Source organism: Triticum urartu, chromosome 2 (assembly GCF_003073215.2).
Source record: "Triticum urartu cultivar G1812 chromosome 2, Tu2.1, whole genome shotgun sequence".
NCBI classification, from domain to species: Eukaryota; Viridiplantae; Streptophyta; class Magnoliopsida; order Poales; family Poaceae; genus Triticum; species Triticum urartu.
In genome coordinates, this window is record NC_053023.1 from 729,534,709 (window position 1) to 729,552,186 (window position 17,478).

The window sequence follows — 17,478 nt, forward strand, 5'->3', positions numbered from 1 at the left end:
CATTTCACAGATGCAGATGTGGAGAAAGTCAAGGATGCTGCTCTTAGGAAGATGGCAGTTGCATTCAACAACCACAAGAAACGTGTATGGGACAAGTACGTCAAGGGAGGAAGGAAGACTCCAGTATTCAAGGGAACACTAGAGAAGCAAAGTGCTCATTGGGACGATTTCGTGAAATTCAAGGAATCAGAATTATCTAAGGAACGGTCGAGAATAAACAAGGCCAATGCCGCAAAAAAGGTTAAGTTCCATAAGCTAGGGCCAGGTGGCAATGCCTAAGTGGGATAAGTCTGAGAAAGAGATGGAGGATGCAGGTGTCACTCCAGTTACATTGAGCTGGCCCCCCAGGTGCAGGACATGGTTCTATGTGCATGGGGGGCGTTGGACCCGAAGACAGGCAAAGTTTCGAAGAAGGCATGTCTGAACGGAGCCGAAGATAAGATACTTGTTGCAATAGAAGAGGCTCGATCGGGGGTGTTCGAGCCCAACAGAGAGAACGGCAAGCTTACGCGTGCCCTGGGAAATCCTGAATACCCAGGAAGAACACGAGGCAAGGGCGTTATTCCGTGGTATGAGGGGTTTTCGGACTGGAACACCGACTACAGAAGCCGTGCGAGAAGGAAGATTGCGGAGGAGAAGAAGAGGAAGATGGAGGAGGAGCAGAGGAAGCAGGACTATGAACGCCTTCAAGGCCTAGAATCAGCGCACGCGGACTTGGCAGTCAAATTCTAGCGGCAGCAGGAGCAGATCGACTCACTTAGCCAGCAAAGGGGGTCTCAGCAGCGGCAGCAGCTAGCGGATGATCCAGCATTGGATAGCACCGTCCCATCCATGCCGAGAAGCAGCGTGGGTTCCGCCCCGGGCGACGCAATGCTGGATAGATACCCCGTGGATGACATCATGGAGAACACTAACTGCGAGCTACACTTCAAAATGAAGAACATATCCATGAAGGTGGCGGACGTCGTTGCTTTTACAAATCCCCCCGAGGCAAGCTTCCATTGCAACCCGAGTCCAGTGGGCTATCACTAGTGCAGAACCGGGCAATAGCACCGGTTCATAAGGCCCTTTAGTGCCGGTTAGGTAACCGGCACTAAAATTTCGGCACTAAAGCCCCCCCCCTTTAGTACCGGTTGAGCATGAACCGGTGCTAAAGGGCAACCACGTGGCACGAGCCAGCTCCGGGGCCGGGAGCCCTTTAGTACCGGTTGGTAACACCAACCGGTACTAAAATGTTGGGGGGGTTTTGGTTTTATGATTTCTTTTTCATTTAATTTTGTGTTTTTCATTTTAATTCTTTTTCGTTTGCTGGTATTTTACGGTACTACACATTGTACACGTTATGCATATATATATATATATATATGAATAGAATTTGTAGTAGAACCAATCATATATATATATCATCAATCATGTCTCACAAACCACCATATTAATTCACACATACACACATGTATAGCTATATACAATTTCTCCTACATATGCATGTTGCCTTCAGAGCCAGTGGCATTAGCCTGATTGGTGCCTTCGGAGCACGATGACAATTGGAAGTGGTTCATGACTTGGTCGATGGGGGCGGTAGCGGGTAATAGTATTCTCCCTTCGGATTTATGACCTGGTCGAGCAAAAATCCTGCTATTTCCTCTTGAAGTGCTTCTACGCGCTCCGTTTCTAGGAGCTTGTCCTGCACCTCTTTGAACTGTTAAGAAGGAGATCAATATGCATGTGTATTAATTGTGTGACTAGATATCGATAATGGTGTAAAAATTGTGAGTAGTGTTCTGACAAGCGTACCCATTCCTGTCTTTGAGATCTGCTCCTTTCGGACGCCATCATGCGAATGTTCTCGCAAACGCAGAATGCACACAGATCAGTCCCCTGCGCCTGCTTCAGGGCCTTTATTACGAGAATGGAATTTAATTTGATCAGATAATAATTAATCAAGCATGATAATTAAAGAGATGGCAGCTAGCTAGCTAGCTAGTACTACTTAATTACTTACCTTAGGTCGAAACCATTTCAGCTGTCGTTTCCATTCGCCTTCCGTGACGCTGATGAACCTTGCCCAAGCCCTGCCCGCCGACAAAGAAAATGAATAAAGGGGTTATTAAATAGTTCATATCATGAAATGACGAACTAAATAGGCCGAGATATATAGTTAATAATGATTGAAAGTACCTGTTGACTTCCCAAACAAGATGTTATAGTCACTATTTGCTTTGAGTAGCGAGTCCAGTATTTCAACTGTTCCGGCGTCAACTTTAATGATACACAAGATCTAGTGAAAGCTGCATGCACACACGTTTGCATGTCTTAATTAAGCGGGCATATGTAAGCAAAAACATGTAGCTAGCTAGTAGGCAAAAACAGAGAATTTGTAGTACAAGAAAGTGTGACTCACTCGAAGTTGTAAGGAAGTAGTATATCTTCATTGTATTTGAGGCGCTTCAAGAACTCGAACATGCTGTCCTCTACCTCTTTTTCATAATATGCATCTAATTTCCATGTGTATTAATTAACGGTGTTTGGGTCAATGAACCCAATGCCATAGCGTCCACCTTTTCTCATTTCATACATCTTCATCCTGCATAATACCACAGAAAAGAATATAGTGAGGATAATTACACGTAATGATTGATCAAAAGGATCACTACCGCTAGCTTGAGACTTAAATTACAGAAAGAAATCACTTACAGACAATAGCAACTGATGATAGATTTGTCGAGTGCGTCTTGATTGTATAACTGAAACAGTTCAGAATACTCAACGGCCACAGCTTTCTCATGGTAGTAATGATCCTTCTTGACATACACCATGAGGGACCCTCGATCGAATCTCTTGGTAATGTCCATGTACCATTGATGCAATTCATACATTCTCGTTGGGAGCTTCTTGACATCTTCTGGCTCGACCAAAGGTTGGCCCCGGACAAATTTCTGTTTTATTTCCTCCTCTCTAATCAGAGGCATGTCCTCGATCTCGAGGAGTTGTCCAACAGTGATCTTGAGTTCTTCAGCCTGCATTATATGCTCCTGGGTTATTACCACATCACCCACCTGGGGAACATAAACCGTTTGGCCACAATAATATTGGGCATGCGTACTGTCACGTGTTGTTGGCGGCACAACAAGCGGGGGGGTCAATTGCGCCGCCTGTTTTCCCAGCTGGGCAACGGTTTTCCCGCATTTTTTGACAGCTGCTTGTTGTTTGCTCGAGCTCGAGGTCGCCTCCTTCTGTAGACGTTGTCGATGTAACTTCCTGATGTGGCGCTCATAGTCTGAGTCAACAGGCTTAGGAGCTGGTGGTTGAGCCATACGAATGAAGTGGTCAACTACTTCCATAGGCACTTTCTCCCTTGGCGGCGGTGGCGGTTTCGGTCCAAAATGGGCGTCGACTTCTGCCCGCACTATGGCATTGGTTTGCTCCTCAGTCCTATCGTAAGCCCTCACAGGAAGAGGAGTACTGAGGTTTGGACCATATTTATATTGCTTGCCTCCGCCTGTACTTCCTGTACTATCACCTCGACTCGTACCGCTATGCACCATAGCTGCGGGGTGTCTCTTCTGCGATTGCTGAGGCGGCGGAGACGGCTGACGGGGCTGAGTTGGATGAGGAGGAGTGGCCTGACGCTGTGTCGGACTTGGAGGAGGAGTGGCCTGACACTTTGCCGGACTTGGAGGAGGAGGAGTGGCCTCACGCGTTGGTGGACTTGGAGGAGCGGGAGTCTGCTGACTCGGTGGCGGACTTCGACGAGGAGTCGAGTGACGCGGTGTCGGTGGCCTTCGAAAGATGATGCAATCCTTTCTCCATAGGATGACACGATGTATGGCCTCTCCCAATGTGTGCTCGTCGTCACCTCTAGGAATGTCAAGCTGTAGCTCCGAATATGGGTCCACCACCTCATCAACCAAGACACGAGCATAGCCCGCTGGAATCGGGTTGCAATGGAAGGTTGCCTCGGGGGAATTTGAAAAAGCAACGGCGTCCAGCACTAATGCGTCGCCCGGGGCGGAACCCACGCTGCTTCTCGGCATGGATGGGCCGGTGGTATCCAATGCTGGATCATCCGCTAGCTGCTGCAGCTGCTGAGACCCCCTTTGCTGGCTAAGTGAGTCGATCTGCTCCTGCTGCCGCTGGAATTTAGCTGCCAATTCTGCTTGACTTGCTTCTAGGCCTTGAAGGCGTTCATAGTCCCGCTTCCTCTGCTCCTCCTCCATCTTCCTCTTCTTCTCCTCCGTAATCTTCTTTCTCGCACGGGTTCTGTAGTCGGTGTTCCAGTCCGAAAACCCCTCATACCATGGAATAGCGCCCTTGCCTCATGTTCTTCCCGGGTGTTCAGGATTTCCCAGGGCACGCGTAAGCTCGTCGTTCTCGATCTTGGGATGGAACACCCCCAATCGAGCCTCTTCTATTGCAACAAGTAGCGCATCGTCGGCTCCGTTCAGACATGCCTTCGTCGAAACATTGCCTGTCTTCGGGTCCAACTCCCCCCCATGCGCATAGAACCAAGTCCTGCACCTGGGGGGCCATCTCTTAGTAACCGGAGTGACATTTGCATCCTCCATCTCTTTCTCAGGCTTATCCCACTTAGGCATTGCCACCGCGTAGCCACCTGGCCCCAGCTTATGGAACTTATCCTTTTTTCGGCATTCTTCTTGTTTATTCTCGACCGTTCCTTAGCTAATTCTAAATCCTTGAATTTCACGAAATCGTCCCAATGAGCACTTTGATTCTCTAGTATCCCCTCGAATACTGGAGTCTTCCTTCCTTCCTTGACGTACTTCTCCCACGTCATTCTCTTGTGGTTCTTGAATGCAACCGCCATCTTCCTAAAAGCAGCGTTCTTGACTTTCCGCACATCTGCTTCTGTGAAATGATCTGGTAGGGTGAAATGTTCCATGAGAGTATCCCAAAGCAGATTTTTTTAATTCTCGTCGACAAAAGTAACATCTGGACGTGGATTTGCTGGCTTTCTCCATTCTTGAAGGGAGATCGGGAGTTGGTCCTTCACAAGAACTCCGCACTGACGAACGAACTTATCCGCAATCTTCTTAGGCGCTAATCGTTCGCCATTAGGTCTGATTGCCTCGATATTGTACTTTACGCCCTCCTTCAACTTTTTGTTCGGGCCTCGTTTCGTCCTTTTGCCTGAAGATTTGCTCGATCCGGATGGCTGAAAGAAGAAAGATCGATTCATTAATATATATATCTTCAACTCATTTAAAACATGCGATGATCACCAGATTCCTGCTTATATAAATATATATACCTCGCCGGTGTTTGTTGTTTCAGGATCAACATGTTCTTCGTCGTAGTTCATGACTTCATCTTCTCGGTCGTCGCGATCGAATATCATATCATCCTCTCCAGTGTTGTTTAGAAATTCGGAGCCGTCAAAATCTTCTTCATTCTGATCATCATCTGGCCCGCGTATGATATCGAACATGGTCTGTTCTCTCTCTCTGTCGGTATTGTCCGCCATAGCTTTTATTTAACTATGCCAAAAGAAATATAAAACAATTTAGTATAATCTCGAATAATAGATATAATCTCGAATACATCATCTTGAATAATAGATATAATCTCGAATACATCGTCTCGAATAATAGATTTAATCTCGAATACGTCGTCTCGAATAATAGATATAATCTCAATACATCGTCTCGAATAATAGATATATATATAGTCTCGAATACATCATCTCGAATAATAGATATAATATTGAATACATCACTAGCTAGCTAGCTAGCAAGCTAATAAAGATTGAATACTACAGAGTAATCTAGGCCACTCGCGGTTCCTGAGGTGCGGGTGGTACACACCCAAAGAGAAGGAACCATCACTGGATCATAGCTCGGGTGATCTCCCCAAAGAACCTGCCAGGTATTGGAGAACCTGACGTCCATAGCAGCCATGTAGCGATGGACGTGCTCGTCCTCCTCCCTGACACGGCGACGTACCACCTCCGGCGCGGCCGGCTCCCTCCGCACCGAAAGTGGCCCACGCGAATGCCACCAAAGGAGATGAGGGTCGACGACGGGACCCGGGGCCGGGTTCCTCACCAAGCGTCGCGCCCCTGAAGGTAGCACCTCCCAGTGCCAGCCCGGCGGAGCCCAGTCCCGGACATGGGTCCTCTGAAGCAGGACATCGTCGCGGACGTGTCGACGGCGAGGATGCGGGCCGGGCATCGTCGACAACAAAATACTATATGCCGCAAAAGTAAAGTAACATTTTTAAATGATGGATTGTGATGATTTCATATATGCAAATTCTAAATTTTATAACTAAAAATATAAGAAACTAAAAAAACATCGATCATCGTCTAACAATTTGAAATTAATCTAATTCATCTAGCTAGCTAAAACTAACATTTTCAAAATTTCTAACATTTCTATATAACTAACATTTCAATAACATTTGACATTATATATATTATAACTAACATTTCTACATACTATTTGACATTAATCTAATCTAATTAATTAATTCATCTAAAACTTTGTATGAAAAACAGAAAAACAGAAAAAACTAAAAGTTAAAAACTTTGTGTGTGTGTGCATGTAGTGTGTGTGTGCGCTACGGTCGGCGCTGGCGCCGGCGCCGGCGCCGGTGTGCGCTACGATCGATTGGAGGGAGGAGAGGGGCCGGAGGAGGGGCTCACAGCGCGCGCGGGCAAGGTCGAGGCGACGGCGAGGCGACGGCCCGGGGCGTGACGGGGCGGCGACGCGGGGACGGCGCGACGGGGGACGGGGACGGGCCCGGGGCGGCGACGGAGACGAGGGCGGCGACGGCGACGGGGACAGGGGCGGCGACGGGGATGAGGGCGGCGACGGCAACGGCGCGCGACGGGGGCGGCGTCGATCGATCGGGAAGAAATAGAGGGGGAGAATGAAATTTTTCGAAGTGTTGTATATATAGAACCCACCTTTAGTACCGGTTGGAGCCACCAACCGATACTAAAGGTCTGTTTTGGCTAGCCCAAGCGGCGGGAAGCGACCCCCTTTAGTACCGGGTGGTGGCTCCAACCGGTACTAAAGGACCCCCCTTTAGTACCAGTTGGTGCCACGAACCGGTACTAAAGGGGGGTGCGCTGCCAGGCGAGGGGCGCAAAGTTTAGTCCCACCTCGCCTAGCGAAGGGCAGCCGCACTGGTTTATAAACCCAGCCGCAGCTGCTCCTTTGAGCTCCTCTGAAATGCAGGCCTTCTGGGCCTATCTCTGCTACTCTGCCCTGTGGGGCCTATTGGGCTTGCGGGCCTGCATCCTGGCCCAATAATAGGTTGGGTTTCTAGTCATATGCAGGCCGCAGTGGCCCGGTAGGTGGGCTTTTTTCATTTAGTTTTTTCTTTTCTGCTTTATTTATTTTGTTTTATTTATTTTTAGTTGTTTTTGCTGTATTTAGAGTTTCTTTGTGAATATTTTTGATAGTTTTTAGAAACTTTCAGTTAGTGCCGGTAGTTTTTAAATGTGAATATTTTAAATTTTGAATTATTTGAAATTTGTGTGAATCACTAGTTTGTGAATAACTTAACTTTAAAAATACATTTTCCAGTGATTCTTTGTTCTTATGCTTAATATTAGTGTGTTTTATCATTATATTCAATTTGGTAATGCTTAAGTTATTTAAAAAATGAAATGCCTTTGTAACGGATGAGTTTTCGTCCGAAACCCTGATACTTCGAAACAGATTGTCCATTTTGTACACGAAGTGCGTCTAGTTTTTGCGGTAACCCTCTCTACTTTTTTGCACATGCTATGTGGGTGAAATTATGATACCATGCCAACTTTCATCCTTTTCTGAGTTCATTTGAAATGCTTTTCAATTTCAGGGTCATTTAGCTGAAAAAATCAGTAAATGCATGAAAGAATTTGCTTGCACATAAAACTTCTTCGCGTTTCAAATGCCAAAACACATAACTAGCTACCCTAACTATTACAGAGATTCCCTCCTGGGTGTGAAACACAGAAGAAAGTGATGATAGTTAAGCCGATCACATCCCAGATCTTTGGGTGTGAAACTTTTTCTTCGCGTGTGTCCCTTTGCGTCGTAGCCATGGAAAATCTTCATCATTTAACGGGATGCTCGGGTCAATATTCACTGTGAATGGAGCAATTTCATCAAACTTTTCATAATCTTCTGACTTGTCTGTCTTGTCATCCACTCCCACGATGTTTCTCTTCCCAGAAAGAACTATGTGCCGCTTTGGCTCATCGTACGATGCATTCGCTTCCTTATCTTTTCTTTTTCTTGGCTTGGTAGACATGTCCTTCACATAGAAAACCTGTGCCACATCATTGGCTAGGACGAATGGTTCGTCTGCATACGCAAGATTGTTGAGATCCACTGTTGTCATTCCGTACTGCGGGTCTTCCGTTACCCCGCCTCGTGTCATATTGACCCATTTGCACCGAAACAAAGGGACCTTCAAACCACGTCGATAGTCAAGTTCCCATATGTCCTGTATATAACCATAATATGTTTCCTTTCCCGTCTTGGTTTCTGCACCAAAGCGGACACCACTGTTTTGGTTGGTGCTCTTCTTATCTTGGGCGATCGTGTAAAATGTATTACCATTTATCTCGACCCTTTGAAAGTCATTATATTCGAAGATGGTAACTGGGACAGCAAGTACAGGTCATCTTCAATAGAGGTGTCATGCATGGTACGTGTTTGTAACCAGCTGGCGAAACTCCTGGTTTGTTCACGTGTAATCCAGTCATCAGACCGCTCCGGGTGTTTGGAGCGTAGCAAATTCTTGTGTTCATCCATATACGGAGCCACCAAGGCGGAATTCTATAGAACTGTGTAGTGTGCTTCAGTGAGAGAATGTCCGTCCATACATATTATTTGTTCCCCTCCTAGCGTGCCTTTTCCATCCAGTCTGCCCTTATGCCGCGATTCAGGAACACCAATCGGCTTAAGGTCAGGAATAAAGTCAATACAAAACTCAATGACCTCCTCATTTTGAAGGCCCTTGGAGATGCTTCCTTCTGGCCTAGCACGGTTATGAACATATTTCTTTAAGACTACCATGAACCTCTCAAAGGGGAACATATTGTGTAGAAATACAGGACCCAAAACGTTAATCTCTTCGCATAGGTGAACTAGGACGTGCGTCATGATGTTGAAGAAGGATGGTGGGAACACCAACTCGAAACTGACAAGACATTGCACCAAATCATTCTGTAACCTTGGTATGATTTCTGGATCGACTACCTTCTGAGAGATTGCATTGAGAAATGCACATAGCTTCACAATGGCTAATCGAACGTTTTCCGGTAGAAGCCCCCTCAATGCAACCGGAAGCAGTTGCGTCATAATCACGTGGCAGTAATGAGACTTTAGGTTCTGGAACTTTTTCTCTGTCAAGTTTATTATTCCCTTTATATTCGACGAGAAGCCAGATGGTACCTTAATACTGAGCAGGCATTCAAAGAAGATTTCCTTCTCTTCTTTGGTAAGAGCGTAGCTTGCATGACCCTGATGTATGCCGTCTTTTCCGTGCATACGTTGCTGGTCCTCCCGTGCCTCAGGTGTATCTTTTGTCTTCCCATACACGCCCAAGAAGCCAAGCAGGGTCACACAAAGATTCTTCGTCACGTGCATCACGTCGATTGCGGAGCGGACCTCGAGGTCTTTCCAATAGGGCAGGTCCAAAAATATAGATTTCTTCTTCCACATGGGTGCATGTCCGTCAGCGTCATTCGGAACAGGTTGTCCACCAGGACCCTTTCCAAAGACCACCTTCAAATCCTTGACCATATCATGTACATCAGCACCAGTACGGTGGCGAGGCTTCGTTCGGTGATCCGCCTCACCTTTGAAATGCTTGCCTTTCTTTCTTACGGGATGCCTGCTCGGAAGAAATCGACGATGTCCCTGGTACACATTCTTATTAGCCAAATATATACTGTCGGTATCGTCCAAACAGTGCATGCATGCACGGTATCCCTTGTTTGTCTGTCCTGAAAGGTTACTGAGAGCAGGCCAATCATTGATGGTCACGAACAGCAACGCCTTTAGGTCAAATTCTTCCCCCATGTGCTCATCCCACGCACGTACACCTGTTCCATTCCACAGTTGTAAGAGTTCTTCAACTAATGGCCTTAGGTACACATCAATATCATTGCCGGGTTGCTTAGGGCCTTGGATGAGCACTGGCATCATAATGAACTTCCCCTTCATGCACAACCAAAGAGGAAGGTTATTCAAACATAGAGTCACAGCCCAGGTGCTATGGTTGCTGCTCTGCTCCCCAAAAGGATTAATGCCATCTGCGCTTAGACCAAACCATACACTCCTTGCGTCATCTGCAAACTCATTCCCGTACTTTCTTTCGATTTTTCTCCACTGCGACCCGTCAGCGGGTACTCTCAACTTTCCGTCTTTCTTACGGTCTTCTCTGTGCCATCGCATCACCTTGGCATGCTCTTTGTTTTGGAACAAACGTTTCAACTGTGGTATTATAGGAGCATACCACATCACCTTGGCAGGAATCTTCTTCCTGGGGCGCCGGCCCTCGACATCACCAGGGTCATCGCGGCTGATCTTATAGCGCAATGCACCACATACCGGGCAAGCGTTCAAATCCTCGTACTCACCGCGGTAGAGGATGCAATCATTAGGGCATGCATGTATCTTCTGCACCTCTAACCCTAGAGGGCAGACAGCCTTCTTTGCTTCGTACGTACTCTCGGGAAATTCGTTGTCCTTTGGAAGCATATCCTTTATCATTACCAGCAACTTTCCAAATCCCTTGACAGATACACCATTCTCCGTCTTCCATTGCAGCAATTCCAGTGTGGTGCCCAGCTTTTTCTTGTCACCTACGCAATTCGGGTACAACAATTTTTTGTGATCCTCTAACATGCGCTGCAACTTCTTCTTCTCCAAATCACTTGCGCAGTTTCTCTTTGCATCGGCAATGGCCCGACCTAGATCATCAACGGGCTCATCTGATGCCTCTTCTTCAGCTTCTTCCCGCATTGCCGGCTCAGCTTCTTCCCGCATTACCGGCTCAGCTTCTTCCCCCATTGTTGTATCATCGTATTCAGGGAACCCATGGCCAGGATAGCTGTCGCCGTCCTCTTCTTCTTCATTGTCTTCCATCATAACCCCTCTTTCTCCGTGCTTGGTCCAAACATTATAATGGGGCATGAAACCGGACTTAAACAGGTGGACGTGAATGGTTCTTGACGTAGAGTAATTGTTACCATTCTTACAGCGAGCACATGGACAAGGCATAAAACCATCCGCCCGCTTGTTTGCCTCAGCCGCAAGCAGAAAAGTATGCAAGCCCTCAACGAACTGGGGAGAGCATCGGTCATCGTACATCCATTGCCGGCTCATCTTCATTACACAACACCGAATAGACCAAATTAATACAAGTTCATACATAAAGTTCATACAACACTTAAATGCAACAAACAAATAACTATCTAGCTAAAGCATTTAAATGCAACAACAAATACGATCAAGATCGCAACTAAGGTAACAATGGATCCAACAGCATAATGATACCAAGCCTCACTATCGATGGCATATTTTCTAATCTTTCTAATCTTCAAGCGCATTTTCTCCATCTTGATCTTGTGATCATCGACGACATCGGCAACATGCAACTCCAATTCCATCTTCTCCCCCTCAATTCTTTTCAACTTTTCTTTCAAGTACTCGTTTTCTCTTTCAACTAAATTTAACCTCTCGGCAATAGGGTCGGTTGGAATTTCCGGTTCACATACATCCTAGAAAAAATTTCTATGTCAACTTGATGGGCATAATTTGTCATAAACACAAAATGCAACTAGTTTTAAAAGAGAATATACATACCACATCTGAATCATAACAAGGACTAGGGCCGACGGGGACGGATATCAAAACCATGGCACTATATGTATAACAAACAACGTACGGGTAAGATAATTATATGAGTAACTATATATCCAAATCACACAAACATCAATTTTTATATAAAATTTCATGAACAAGAGGCTCACCACAAGGTGGTGCCGGCGACGGGACGGTGTGGGCGATCGACGGTGGCTATGATGGAGATTTGGAAGGCACTAAGTAAACCACACCTACATATGCAAACTAAGTGTTATTTTTGACCTCAAATTGCATATAAATCAAATACTAGCACATATATATATATCCTCCCAAATTACTAAACTCACAAATTAATCACTATATAAAGCATTGCAAGAGCTAATCTAGCAATGAGAGATGAAAGGACAAAGTTGCTAACCTTTGTGATCATTTGAATGGATGGGGGCCTTCAAATCTTGACAAATTTTGGGCAAAATGTGTGATGAGCTCGAGAGGAAGAGGGGAAGAACAGAGAGGAGAGGGGAAAGGGGAAGAACAGAGCGATCTCGGGTAGACGAAGGGTTTATGTAGGACGACCTTTAGTACCGGTTCGTGCCAAGAACCGGTACTAAAGGGGCTGGAGGGGCCCCATTCTGACAACATCCTGCCACCACTCTCATTAGTACCGGTTCGTGGCACGAACCGGTGCTAAAGGTTCGCCACGAACCGGTACTAATGAAAGCGGCCCGGCTAGCCGTTGGAACCGGCACTAATGTGCTTCATGTTTGACCCTTTTTCTACTAGTGTATGCTCGTGTCTTGATGAGGTGGTGGACCAATATTCGGGGCTAGAGCTTGACATTCCTGGAGGTGACGAGGAGCACACACTAGGAGAGGCCAAACATCGTATCATCCTATGGAGAAAGGATTGCATCATCTTTCGAAGGCCACCGACACCGCGTCAGCCGATTCCTCGTCGAAGTCCTCCACCAAGTCAGCAGACTCCCGCTCCTCCAAGTCCACCAACGCGTTGATGACCCACAAGTATAGGGGATCTATCGTAGTCCTTTCGATAAGTAAGAGTGTCGAACCCAACTAGGAGCAGAAGGAAATGATAAGCGGTTTTCAGCAAGGTATTCTCTACAAGTACTGCAATAAGTGGTAACAGATAGTTTTGTGATAAGATAAATTGTAACGAGCAACAAGTAAAAAAAAGTAAAAAGGTGCAGCAAGGTGGCCCAATCCTTTTTGTAGCAAAGGACAAGCCGGAACAAACTCTTATAATAGGAAAAGCGCTCCCGAGGACACATGGGAATATCGTCAAGCTAGTTTTCATCACGTTCATATGATTCGCGTTCGGTACTTTGATAATTTGATATGTGGGTGGACCGGTGCTTGATTTCTGTTCTTACTTGAACAAGCATCCCACTTATGATTAACCTCTATTGCAAGCATCCGCAACTACAACAAAAGTATTAAGGTAAACCTAACCATAGCATGAAACATGTGGATCCAAATCAGCCCCTTACAAAGCAACGCATAAACTAGGGTTTAAGCTTCTGTCACTCTAGCAACCCATCATCTACTTATTACTTCCCAATGCCTTCCTCTAGGCCCAAATAATGGTGAAGTGTTATGTAGTCGACGTTCACATAACACCACTAGAGGCTAGACAACATACATCTTATCAAAATATCGAACGAATACCAAATTCACATGACTACTAATAGCAAGACTTCTCCCTTGTCCTCAGGAACAAACGTAACTACTCACAAAGCATATTCATGTTCATAATCAGAGGAGTAATAATATGCATATAGGATCTGAACATATGATCTTCCACCAAATAAACCAACTAGCATCAACTACAAGGAGTAATCAACACTACTAGCAACCTACTAGCACCAATCCCGGACTTTGGGACAAGAATTGGATACAAGAGATGAACTAGGGTTTGGAGATAAGGTGGTGCTGGTGAAGATGTTGATGGAGATTGCCCTCTCCCGATGAGAGGAGCATTGGTGATGATGATGGCGACGATTTCCCCCTCCCGGAGGGAAGTATCCCCGGCAGAACAGCTCTGCCGGAGCTCTAGATTGGTTCCGCCAAGGTTCCGCCTCGTGGCGGCGGAGTTTCGTCCTGAAAGGTTCCCTCCGATTTTTTTTCTCATCGAAAGACTTCATATAGTAGAAGATGGACGTCGGAGACCCACCAGGGGGCCCACGAGGTAGGGGGCGTGCCCTAGGAGGGGGGCGCGCCCCCCGCCCTTTTGAATTTTGAAGGCGGGAAAATAGCAGTGGCGCACCATGCACTAGTGCGCCATTGCTAATTTATTTACCTTTTGCATTTTTTCGATTTTTTTGCCTCCAGATCTTAAAAGCATCGTAATTTTTTCTATTAGGTTTTTGGGATTCTAAAAATCTTCAACGGGTTCCCCTGGTCGAATTCGGATGTTTCGAGTAGATGATTTTTTATATAAAAAACTTTGTCATCGGAGGACGTATGCAAAAGTTACGATCATTTTACCGAAACACGGCGGCCTTTTGCAAAAAAATTCAAAAATTCATGTTTGTTAATTTTCCTAACAACTAGAACACATAACACATGGGCATATATTTTTTGAATTTTGTTGAATCTTTTATCATTTTCTTTTATTTTTTTAAAAACCTAAAAGGCGATCAAGGGGGGCAGGGGGTGTGTTTGTGTGAGACGTTAGTAATGGCGCACCCTCCCTGGTGCGCCATTGCTAACCTCACACACACACGCATGCACACCCCCATCAGACATAGCAATGGCGCACTACACCTAGGTGCGCCACTACTATGGGGGTGCGCCATTGCTATGTCTGGGGTGGGGGGGGGGGGGGGAGGGGGACAAAAGAATAGCAATGGCGCACTGCTTATGTGGTACATCATTAGTAAAAACATAGCAATGACGCACTTGATTCTGGTGCGCCACTGCTATATAGCAGTAGTGCACCATCATTATGGTGCGCTACTAGTAGAATTATTGGGGATAAGCCTTTTTCTAGTAGTGTGGCGATGGATCTTCCAAAAGTCTCGGCTCGATTTAACCGTTCTAAACATGTAGGATGCATTGTTGATGCAAATATACATGTCTAGTATATGGCCCGTAGGTTCTCGGACTTGAAAGCATCGACGATGAGATTGGGGAAGAAGAAGATACTCGATTCACCAAACTTGTTAAACCATGCGACCGCGGGCTCCTCATGGAGAGAGGAGACCTGGAACAGCTCTGTGACGCTCAGAGCAATCACGGAGAGAGCTCGGATCCACTTGTGTACCAAGTCTTCCAACGACGGCACCGACATGTCTTGTAACTGGAGCGGTGGTTGTGGGCGATTGGTGGAGCGGTCCAAGTGGATACCGACAACCCATTCCACGTCAAGCTCGTAGAACATATTCTCCAGAGCAATACTACTGCACGGATCTTCCACCATGCGCTGGATGTACCCATCTCTGACCATTGTTGGGCTAATAAGCCGCGGCGATGCACCGGACACGACCAGCGCGTATATGGGCGCGAGCTGGCCGGGTCGGGCGCGTCGGGTCCGCGGCGAGTACTGTGTGTGTGCGTGCGTGTGGTGCACGGGGTGGCCGTGCAAGTGTACACCATAGGCGTGCGTGTGTGTGGGTCTGTTGGCGAGCCGTGCGGCCCGATTAGGCGCGATCCAGTGAGGCTCACCGCGAGAAGCGCCGTTCGGGCGCGGCGCAGGCGCGGTCAGAGCGGGGAGAGTGCGGGCACGATCAGGGTGCGAGTGGAGGCGTGGGTGCGTGCCCGGTGCACTGGCTCGGGGTATAATGCCGCACGGTGGCGTTGTAACAGATTGACATTGTCGAGTTCGTGCTCGAGGAAGGAAAAAGGCGTTCGAGCGCCGGAGAACCTCCTGTGTCCACCGTGTTCTTCCTCCTCCTTTCTTCTTCTTTCTCGAGTGAGCCACGGCGAGGGAGAGTGAGCTGAGTGACAGAGAGAGGAGGGCAGCGGCGAGGGACTGGCGATTCCAACAATTGGTATCAAAGCCACGTTCAGCTCAGGGCGCGCCGGCGATGTCAATCGTCTCGTACGCCGGCGGAGCGAGCGGGTCGATGCCGCAGGCGGTGCCACTGCTCACCGGCGACAACTACACGGCGTGGTCGATCAAGGTGGAGGCGAACCTGGATGCGGCCGGGCTGTGGGAGGCGGTGGTGGTGCCGGAGGACGCGGCGACCACCGTCATCGCGAAGAAGGACAAGCCCGCGCGCGCGTACCTGCTCAGTGCACTAGCTGAGGACTTGTTGCTGCAGGTGGCATCGAAGAAGACCGTAGCAGAGGTGTGGGCAAGTCTGAAGACCAGGTTTGTGGGCGCCGATAGCGTGCGGGCGGCACGGCTGGGCACGCTCCAGGGCGAATTCGAGATCCTGCACATGGCGGTGTCCGAGACCCTGGACGCGTTCGCCGGCAGGCTGGGCGGCATGGTGGCGCGCTACGCGGCACTGAGCTCGACCCTGGAGGATGCGGCGCTCGTCAAGAAGTTGCTCAATTCGGTCCCAGATCGCTTGTACGCGGCGGTGGCGGGGATTGAGCAGTTCTGTGACGTCGGCACGATGCCGTTCGAGGACGCGTTGGGGCGGCTGAATACTTTCGACGAGAGGCTGCGTCGACGCGGGTAGAATGGAGGCAACCATGGCGGCGAGCAGCTGATGTTCATCGCGGCACAGTGGCAGGCGCGCGAGCGGCAGCGAGGCGGAGCTCGGGATGACGACGACGACGCGCGCAGCGTGGCGACGCGGGACGGCGGCAACAGACGTAGCCGCTGCTACAAGTGCGGCGAGCGCGGCCACTTCAAGCGGGACTGCTCGCAGCTAAGGAAGGGGCAAGCGGCAAAGCGGGCACTGCTGGCGGACGGCGACGTCGAGGATGCCGGGCTGCTCTGAGCCGCGGCTTAGGGCGCGAGTGTTGGGCTAATAAGCCGTGGCGATGCACCAGACACGACTAGCGCGTGTATGGGCGCGAGCTGGCCGGGTCGGGCGCGTCGGGTCCGCGGCGAGTAGTGTGTGTGTGCGTGCGTGTGGTGCACGGGATGGCCGTGCAAGTGTACACCGTAGGCGTGCGTGTGTGTGGGGGTCTGTTGGCGAGCCGTGCGGCCCGATCAGGCGCGATCCAGTGAGGCTCACTGTGAGAAGCGCGCGCTCGGGCACGGCGCGGGCGCGGTCAGAGCTCGGAGAACTCGGGCACGATCGGGATGCGAGTGGAGGCGTGGGTGCATGCCCGATGCACTGGCTCGGGGTATAAAGCCGTACGGTGGCATTGTAACAGATTGACATTGTCGAGTTCGTGCTCGAGGAAGGTAAAAGGCGTTCGACCGCCGGAAAACCTCCTGTGTCCACCGTGTTCTTCCTCCTCCTTTCTTCTCCTTTCTCGAGTGAGCCACGGCGAGGAAGAGTGAGCTGAGTGACAGAGAGAGGTGGGCAGGGGTGAGGGACTGGCGGTTCCAACAATCATTTGGTGAGCGATCTTCCTAAGCTCATCATTGTCCGGTAAGAATTGGGCAGCGGACACACCAGAGTTGCTGGAGGGGCAAGAATTGGTGGCACGCGAGCTTGTGTAGCTGGATCCTTGTGAGTTGGGGAGACCCAATCCAATGGGCGCTCTGGACACGGGGACTGTCCGGA